We start from the raw sequence: 9,162 nt of genomic DNA, 5'->3' as shown, positions 1-9,162 counted from the left end.
TTTACTGCAAATGTTCAGTGAAGTAAAGACCCTCTGGAGAAGCCTAGCTGTTTCTAGGGGGACACCACCACCAGAGCTCCCTGAAGGTCCCATGCAGAGTTACCAGCCATGCAAAGATGCACAAGGCAGCTCGGGGGGGTTCTGCGGTGCAGCACAGCATGGCACAGCATGGTGGAATGCGGTGCTGCCTGTGTGGCTGAGGAGCTGCTGGGCTTTGTGATGGAAAGGGAAAGGTGCTGCTTTCTGAGGTTAAAGCAATGTTTAAAAGGAGGACTAAATATAAAACTTTTGCAGAAAAACCCCCTCTGAGATACTGACCTTTTTTGGACTGCTTGACTGCAAACATTAATGAAAAAGCCTTGTTTTCTAGCATCCACACACAATCAGAGCTATATATCATGGTAAAATAGAACTTTTTGTATTACTGGCATGTCTATGCAGAAAGGAATCAAAAACTTCTTTAGAAGGCATGTTTTTCCTCTGATGCCACAATTCACAGAAATATCAAATACTCCTAGGAGCTATTCAGATATTCCTAAGAGTTACAGCTCATTAGCAGGATAGGAGAATTCTCCTTCACCTGAATGTTTTTAGACCACAGGGAAAGGGAATTGGAATATTTAAAAATCTGGAGATTGACTACAGTGATATAACTTTGGTAAATGTCACATTGGTGGCTAATAATGCAGGAAAGCATTATCATGGGAAGATATGTTGTCATCGTTTGAATCATGGATCGTTTTTCAAGTGTTTCAGATTGCAAGAGATATTCATGAAAATGTTCAGAAATGTTAAAACATATCTTCAATAAATTGTTAATTTTGTATTTGCAGTTGAAAGGTGTAGAGGAACAAAGCTGGGTTAATTGGCATTGATAATATACAACCGTTGGTTGGCTTCAGGGGCAGCGGGTTGGCCGAAGTAGATAAAGTGCAGCTGTGACTGGTTAAGTAAAGTGGTTGAGAGTCAATGAAGAGAGAGCAGCCGAGGAAGAAGCAAGAGGTGAGAGAATGCACACCCTGGGTGAGGAGGGACAAGGAGAAGGCAGCAGAGGGACTGGCATGAAGCTAGTTTGGAGAGTGCTGTGACAGAAGTGACAGAAAGGATTTTAACATGGGCCCAAATGAACTTCATGAACCTCAACAAGGCCAAGTGCAAGGTCCTGTACCTGTGTCAGGACAACCCCCAGTTATCCATATAGGCTGGGGGGTGAAGGGATTGGGAGCAGGCCTGAGGAGAAGGACTTCGGGGTGCTGGTGGATGAAAAGCTCAACAATTTGTGCTTGCAGTCCAGAAAGCCAACTGAATATTGGGCTGCATCAAAACAAGCGTGACCAGCAGGTCAAGGGGTGTGATTCTCCCGCTCTATTCCACTCTTGTGAGACCCCGCATCCAGCTCTGGAGCCCCCAACATATGGACCTGTTGGAGTGGGTCCAGAGGAGGGCCATGAAGATGATCAGAGGGCTGGAGCATCTCTCCTATGAAGACAGGCTGAGAGAGTTGGGGTTGTTCAGTCTGGAGAAGAGAAGACTCCAGAGAGTACTTATTGCAGCCTTCCAGTGCCTAAAAGGTACCTACAGGAAAGCTGAAGAGGGACGTTTTACATGGATGTGTAGCAATAGGACAAGCTAATGGCATTAAATGGAAAGAGGGTAGATTTAGATCAGATATCAGGAAAAAATTTTTTACCCTGAGGGTGGTGAGCCCCTGGCACAGGTTGCCCAGAGAAGCTGTGGATGCCCCATCCCTGGAAGTGTTCAAGGCCAGGCTGGATGGGGCTCTGAGCAACCTGGTTTAGTGGAAGGTCCCTGCCCATGGCAGGGGGGTGTGACTAGGTGATTTTTGAAAGTCCCTTCCAACCCAAACTGTTCTATGATTCTAAATTTTCTGTGTTCTGGGATTTTTGTCTATGCTCTAAGTGAAGACTACATAGCTGCAACTTGTATGTTATACGTTTTAAGGACTGAGAGAACCCTCCAGTGAATAAATACATAATACTAATATTTCATTTAGAATATGTGAAGTTTCTTATCATATGGCTTAAATGTTAAGAGCAATCGGATCTTGTGTTTGCTGCAGCTTATAATGGTAATGCACTCCTTCAAGAGTAAGCTGCGACAAAGGATAAATGACAAGTTCTTTGGTTGTAAATGCATCTTTTACTTAAAGAGCATAATGGCAAAGGAGTAAAAAAAGGAAGGAAATGTAGTTTGTTTGTGGGTTTTAGTACTAAAGTACCTGTATTCAGAGTATGATTCCAGCTACTTTTTCTGATATTTTTGTGTGTATGTGTCTTACAGTTTTAAGCATAAGTGAAGGTATGAAGCTTGACAAAAGTGGAGTTCACCATATTTATAGGAAGAATATTGTGTGAAGTGAATGAATCCCCATGTTTTAGGAACTCTTTGTTCTCTCCTTTTTTAAAATGTGTAAATCTTGTTATTTCCAGTCCTTTGCCAAATGCATCCATGGAGAGAGTATTTTCTTTGGCTTAGCATAAACTGTCAAATATTGCTGTATAGGGCTCAAATAAAGAGTGCTCCGGTAATTTATGTAAAGAATTTTAAATCTTTTTTTAAAAAACACCCACAACTCCAAAAGCCCAGCTGTACTGAAATATCTTAAAAAGATGTATTTTACATAATAAATAATAAAACCTAGAATAATGGAGTTATATATGAGACTAAAAACTTGTGTAGCTCAGACGTGCTCAGGGGAAATGTCTTTTCCTTAGAGCACACCTCAAAATCAAGCCTTCCCCACTATTTTCCCCCTGATGCTCCACCTCCATGCAGGAAGGGGTGTTGCATTCTGAGACCCTTCTGTCAGGTTTTGTTGTATGGGCCAACAGATACAAAAGCTGTTAGGAGGCACAAACACAGACAGCTAATTTCAGCATGTAAACCTTGATTTCTTGGAAAGTCAGGCAAAGAAAACTCCACCACTGACCTCAGATATTCACATAAACAGGTAACTCGGGTTCAGCTGAGCTCATTGTGTGTTGCTGCGTATGGTTTGTTGCCAAGATATGAACCACGACTTGTATAATGTGTAAGCAGCAGCAGCAGCTTTGAAGCCAGTTTTGGAAGTGTAATTGGATGAAATTCAGTCTCCATTCAAGATGAAGAGAATCCTGCCAGGAACTTTTAGGAGCTCAAACTCATTAACTGCAACCAGGTTCAGGAATAAAGGCAAACATAACTAAGATGTTCTTGGCTCCTAGGAAAAAAATCATATATACATTATTCAAATTATTGATTGATTTACATAATTCTTTCAAAATAATAACAGCTTTAAAAGTAGATATACCACAGATTTCAAACCGGGAATGAGCTAGAGCCAGTGCTCCTCCAGGTGCTGTTCTTACAGAAGCATCATGTGCCTTTAACACAATTAAAACACAAGCACGTACAATTTCTAAACCTCAGCTGGGGCCTGTGGCTTTTTTTCTTGATTTGCTGTGATGGGTATAGAGTGATGCATATTGGCTGACTTGGCAGGCTGTTCGCAGGAGGACAGGTAGAGCTAGTCTATGAAAAGAGATGACTTAGAAGAATCCCTTACCCCACTTGCTAGAAAATAATGCCTGTCCATCATTATCTCTAGAAGGTGCATTTGACAATATATATAAAACCAGAAGCTGCTCACATGAGATTTTAGGACCACTATGGATGATAGAGAGTAAGATCATAAGAAGTTCATTTATAAGTACACAGGAAAGGTGCCTGTTGAAAGTAAGCCTATTGAATATTTATTAGCTACTCCTGCTCTAACAGGCTGCAGAAAACACCCTTGGAAATCTTTGTTTTCTGAAGTTGCTAATGATTTCTGAAGCTATCAATGTACCAAACGTGAACACAAAAGTGCAGCTGCTCCCTCATCACTTGATTTCTTTCAGGTGCAGCCAGAACAAGTTTTCTTTGTTTCCAGGTAAGTTAATGCTTTTCCATTAACAGCAAAGGAAAGACTTTTTGAAAAGACAAAGCATAGTATCAGCCTCTCTCTCTCACACACATACAGGCAAAAGCCTAATCATCAAGCCAGAAACAAGGAGTAGTGTGTAAGACTTATGTATGGAGTTTTCCTGGGCTATGAAAATACTGCTGACAATCTGACATGTATGTTCTGTTGTGGACTTCATGTCACCTAATATCCCAGGCTTTGTGCTATCATGCACGGGCACTAGGTTTCATCTGTCACGGTGTTCACCCCAGAATTACTGTGCTGTTTGGGTTTGGGGGTTTTGATGCATAAAGCACACATAAAGCAGGCGAGAAAGACCGAGCAGTGAGCATCTGCTCTGGCTTAGGCAAGTTTCTGTTGGTAAGTAATTTATTTCCCCAAAAGAGACTGCTGCTTCATTTCACCCAAAAGAATGTCTTCTGCAAAAACATGTTATAAGTGATTTATGTTACGTGAGATAAAGATCTACAGGAAAAATTGGTAGGAAAATAGCTTCTCAGAGCAGCCCTGTAGCTCTAGCATCATCTCAGAGTTGGGGCTGATGTTTTAAAGGGTCTTCAGTGCCCACTTAAGGCCTTTTTTCCTGTTCGTTTTGGTGTGGGTGGTCTGGTGGGGTCCTCCTATACTTGGATCAGGAAGGTCATGTAACAGTAGAGGTTAGGGTCACCAGGCATTGTTGCTTCAGCTGTTGCTTCCAAAGACTGGGGAGGGAGTAGGATTTTTAGCTATGCTCTTGTACTGCTAGGGCAAAAACATGGCTTGATCATGTCCCTTTATATCATCTGTTGTTCTCCTTGAGCCTGAAGAAACTGTTGGAGTCTCAGTCCAAGGTGGAGTAAATGACAGCAGGAGAGACATAGTACAGTGTAATACCCAAATGGAAAATCACAAAGCAAAGGGTTGTCTGTCTCCCATAGGTGTCTACAAATATACACTGAACCCTTAGGCTGATGCATTGTTCCTCTAGAAAGGCATACTGAAAAGAAATTGGGTTTCTTTGTCCTTCTGCAGAGCATTTGGCATCTCCCTAAGTGATGACACATTTGTTGTCACCAACAATGTGGAAATTCCTACATGGAAGTTGTTTTTTTTTGTTTTTTTTTTTTTTTGCGATATGGGCACTTGTGTGAAACGAACGAATCACAAAATAATAAGGAACAGGGCAATTACCAGCAGAACTCATTTGTTATCTGCTGTCAGGCCTCAGTGGTGAGGAAACACAGTCATCTGTGCTCCCTAATGAAATGTGACAGACGTTTAGAGACTGAAGGCTGACATTTCCTGACAGCATCACCATCTGCACACTGAAAACCGCTAGTATCTGGACATCATAATCTGTTCAGGACTGTTTATTATTGTACCTCCAAATCAGAGGTCACGCAGATCCTGGAGTTATATGTCAGCTTTGTATGCGGTCCCCTTACCTTATCCAGAATTCTCATTCTGCCTCTCACTGCGCTCCCTAGTTGCATGTTTAACTTTCCAAAAAATCAAGCCAATAGCCTAAGATGTAGATATTTGAAAGGGGGGTGGGGGTGGGGAATAAAGCTTTCTAGGCTGCCAGCAGGCAAAATAGATGTTAACCTAATTCTTATGAGGGCAGATGGAGTTATGTAATCTGATTTCTAAGAGTAAGGGATTTTTCAGGGAAGTGAGGATTTAGTATCTATGATATGCAGCAGGTTTTGCAGCTTCAGAACCATAACATGGCAGTAGTTTCTACAATTCTAGTTCTACACACAATACAGATACAGAGAAAACTATTTAAAGAATGAAAGATGCAACAATGACTAGGAGTTTTACCTAAATCAAGGAAAAACATGTTGCATCAGATATGCTGGAGCAGAGAGATTAAAACAGGGACTACAGGACTGTTTGATTTTTTTTTTCTCAAACATTTTTTTTCCAGAGCAAGGAAAAAAGTGACCTTGGGAGACAACAGTACAGGTTAATTGGAGTAAAAAAAAGCAGGCAAAAAACTGCAAACCAAGCAGCGGAGGTTAAATTTATCTTGCATACTTCAGGGTTTCCTTGCATTATAAGGAAAAGGAGAAAAGGCTGAAGGCACAAGTCAAGTTAGAGGTAGATGTGCCAATTTTGCCTTGAAGAAAATGTTTTCTCTGTGGTCAGGTGCCCTGAAGAGTGGTCTTGAATTCCAAACTTGTTTCCTAGAGTACTGTGTTTGCTTTCCTGCCTGGTAGTGAACATGGAGCACTCAAGGGCTTTTGTGGTTTTGAGTTTGGTTCTTTTTGGGGGGAGGTTGTGGTTTTTGTTTTTTTATTAAATTAAAACAAAATCAGAACACCAACAAAACAAAACCCCACACAAGAAGGGACTTGTTTAGCTGCTGCACCTGGTGGAGGAATGTTCCTGGTCAGTGCGTTCTGCAAAACCTTATTCCTTGGAAGCTGGCCTAATTTCAACATGCTTCTTCCTCCAGCTCCTCGGAGCACAGTGATGAGCAAGCTGTCACCTGACTAAGGCACCGATCGTTGAAGCCAGCTTTGGCAAACAGAAGGAAGAGTCTGTGCATTTCCTGAGCTGAAACTTGGTGGCATCCCAGCATCTCAAGTGCTGAGGAAATACGGAAGTTTGCAGCCTCATGTTCTTTCACCCCGTTACCAGAGGGAAGCACGGCACGAGGCTGATTTCTTTAAACTTGATGATGATGCAAGGACCCACTGGGGCCTTGCACCTCTGGTATCTCAGATACCGGGTTTGTGAATCTCTTAACTTGACTGCTGTCTGGAAGGGAATACATGAAAATAAACATATAAGGTCAAGAGAAATGCTACAAAAGCAGCTCAACACTGAGAGGGTCGTTTTCCCAAACAGCACAGCTTCTGTTGCTCCCTGCAGGTTTCAGCAATCTGAACAGAAGATGACAAGACTCCCTGCCTATAGATTTATAAAGTCCAGTGCTCAGTATAACAAAGTGGCTGCACGAAAGTATCTATAATTCCAGGAAATACGATGGAAGGAATTAAAGATCTGACATGTTTTACATGAGGTTTCTGAACTGTACACATTTAAACTTCAGCTGGTGGAGTACCAAGCTATTAGATCCTTACCACTGTAGATATTCAGATCTGAAAGTCTGCTCTTCTACTATACTGGGTAAAAAGCCAAACCAGGTATATGGTCTTTGGGAAATCTGAAGTCAGCTGGACCTAGCAAATTGTCACAAGTCAGGGCAAGGTGTGTCACAGGAACAGTTTTTGCCTTGGAAGGACATATTAAAGATCACAGCTTTATGGGTAGTCCCTCAGCAAGAGAAGGCAAGGAAACACAGTAGTCCACCTTGGAAATAAACGCATTCAGTGAGCTGTGGAAAAGGGTCAATATCCCACCAGTGAGGCAAAGAAGATTCATTATAGTCACTCTCCTTGTTCTGGAAGCAGATGGCTTTCACAGCTCATTCCTAAAATCCTCAGCTCCAAGACAAAATGTCATGTGAAAGAGATGAGGGGAAGCAACATAGTAGGAGGTATGTTTACTAAGCAAATATGTGGCAAGTGTGTCTACTACAGCAACTGGTAGACAAGGGCTTAACCTTCCATGATGCATGTGCACACATGAATGCACATGTGCAAATAGCAGCTCTTCATTCCCTAGGACAGGAGCAAACAGGTCACCCTGGACAAGGACACAATTTAAAGTCTTCCATAGACACATGAAAGGTAGCATTTAAGTCTTCAGAACAATAAAGTAGTGCTCATTTTCCACCTCATATCACAAAGCAAGCAATTACAGTCTTCACTAGCTGGTGTTTCTAAATGGGTTTCAACTCTCACAGCACACATGGAACTTTGTCCTTAAGGCTACCAGGAATGTCTTTACTGTTTTAGAATCATCTTAGGTAGGTTCAGTTTCCAGCTTGCATAAGAGTTAATTTTCTCTCTTTCTGTACAAGTTCTACCCCAGCTACTGTCACAACACATGTGAATGATTCATGATGCTCTGCCCCATGTGGCCTCCTGCTATAGGCAACTGAGAGGGGGAAAAACCAGCACAGAACACCACCACAACACACACACACACACACACTCTTCCTTTTCTTTAGAACATTATTTACTGTTGCTACTCACCTTTAGTGAAAGAAAGGACAAAAGGCACACCACAATGGAACATGTTGATTCCACAGGGGTTCTAATTGCACCCAAACTAAACATAAACTATTGTTATTTTAGTGTTAAAACTAGCAAGCTCATGTAACAAAATACAAGTAGCAAGCGACTGGAGGAAACATTATTTAAAAAGAAAAGCTGCTTATGTTAATTAAACAAAGAAAATCTGCCTGGCAGACAAGAACAGCTTAGAAGCAAATGCATTTAATATATGTATCTATTTCTTGGTGTTCCCCAGAGCACTCAAACACAGCTAGTATGTGTGCTCATCCATTCAGTCTTAAGGATTAAAGAAATTGTTGGTCATGTTCGCTAAATCCAGGAAAGATACAGTGGTTGTTAAAAACAAAAGCTCATGCGTGTCCACCAGGTTTTGTGAATGAAACTCTGGAAGTAGAGAAAAGGGACATTTTTGCTCCCTTTGAAAGGCAGGATACAGTGCAAATTAAAAGCCTATTAGGCCTCAGAGAACCCCTTTGTTCTGGAAGACCCAAAACAGGGAAAAAGGTTTTGCCAGAGCTTATCATGAGGCACAAAAAGCCAACGATGAGCAAACCCATCCAGTACAAACCCGGCTCCATCAGTACTTCTGCTCACTCCTTACTGAGTGTCAGTTGGGGAAGATGTTACCAACAGCTCGAGTTTTACTCCTCACTCTCACAAACCCTTTTTAACAAGTTGATCCCTGCATTGCAGGAACCCATTGAGAGAAACTGGGCTATGCCAATATTCAGGTTTTCCTTAATTTCATTTCTTCCCAGACCTGAGAGGGTAAAAAAGAGACTTAGAGTGAATCCCACATACTTCCAAGAATTTATTCTACATCCTCTTACCTTTTCTCCTACTTTAAATTTTTTTAGAAAAGCCTTCGGTATTGACACATTAACCCCTGCACTTAACGTTAGCACACATTTAAAGAACTGCAGCCTACAAACATAGCAAGCGCAGTGCAGGCACCCGATTCTTTTTCATGAAAAGAGTTGTGATAAATGTACTTTCACATGTTTGTGCATCCTTATACTTACCACTGATGAAGGCTAAGAGGTGGTGAGTTAGTTTTAAATACAAAGA

The sequence above is a fragment of the Falco naumanni genome, chromosome 3 (genome assembly GCF_017639655.2).
Source record: "Falco naumanni isolate bFalNau1 chromosome 3, bFalNau1.pat, whole genome shotgun sequence".
NCBI lineage: Eukaryota > Metazoa > Chordata > Aves > Falconiformes > Falconidae > Falco > Falco naumanni.
This window is presented reverse-complemented; position numbering follows the sequence as displayed.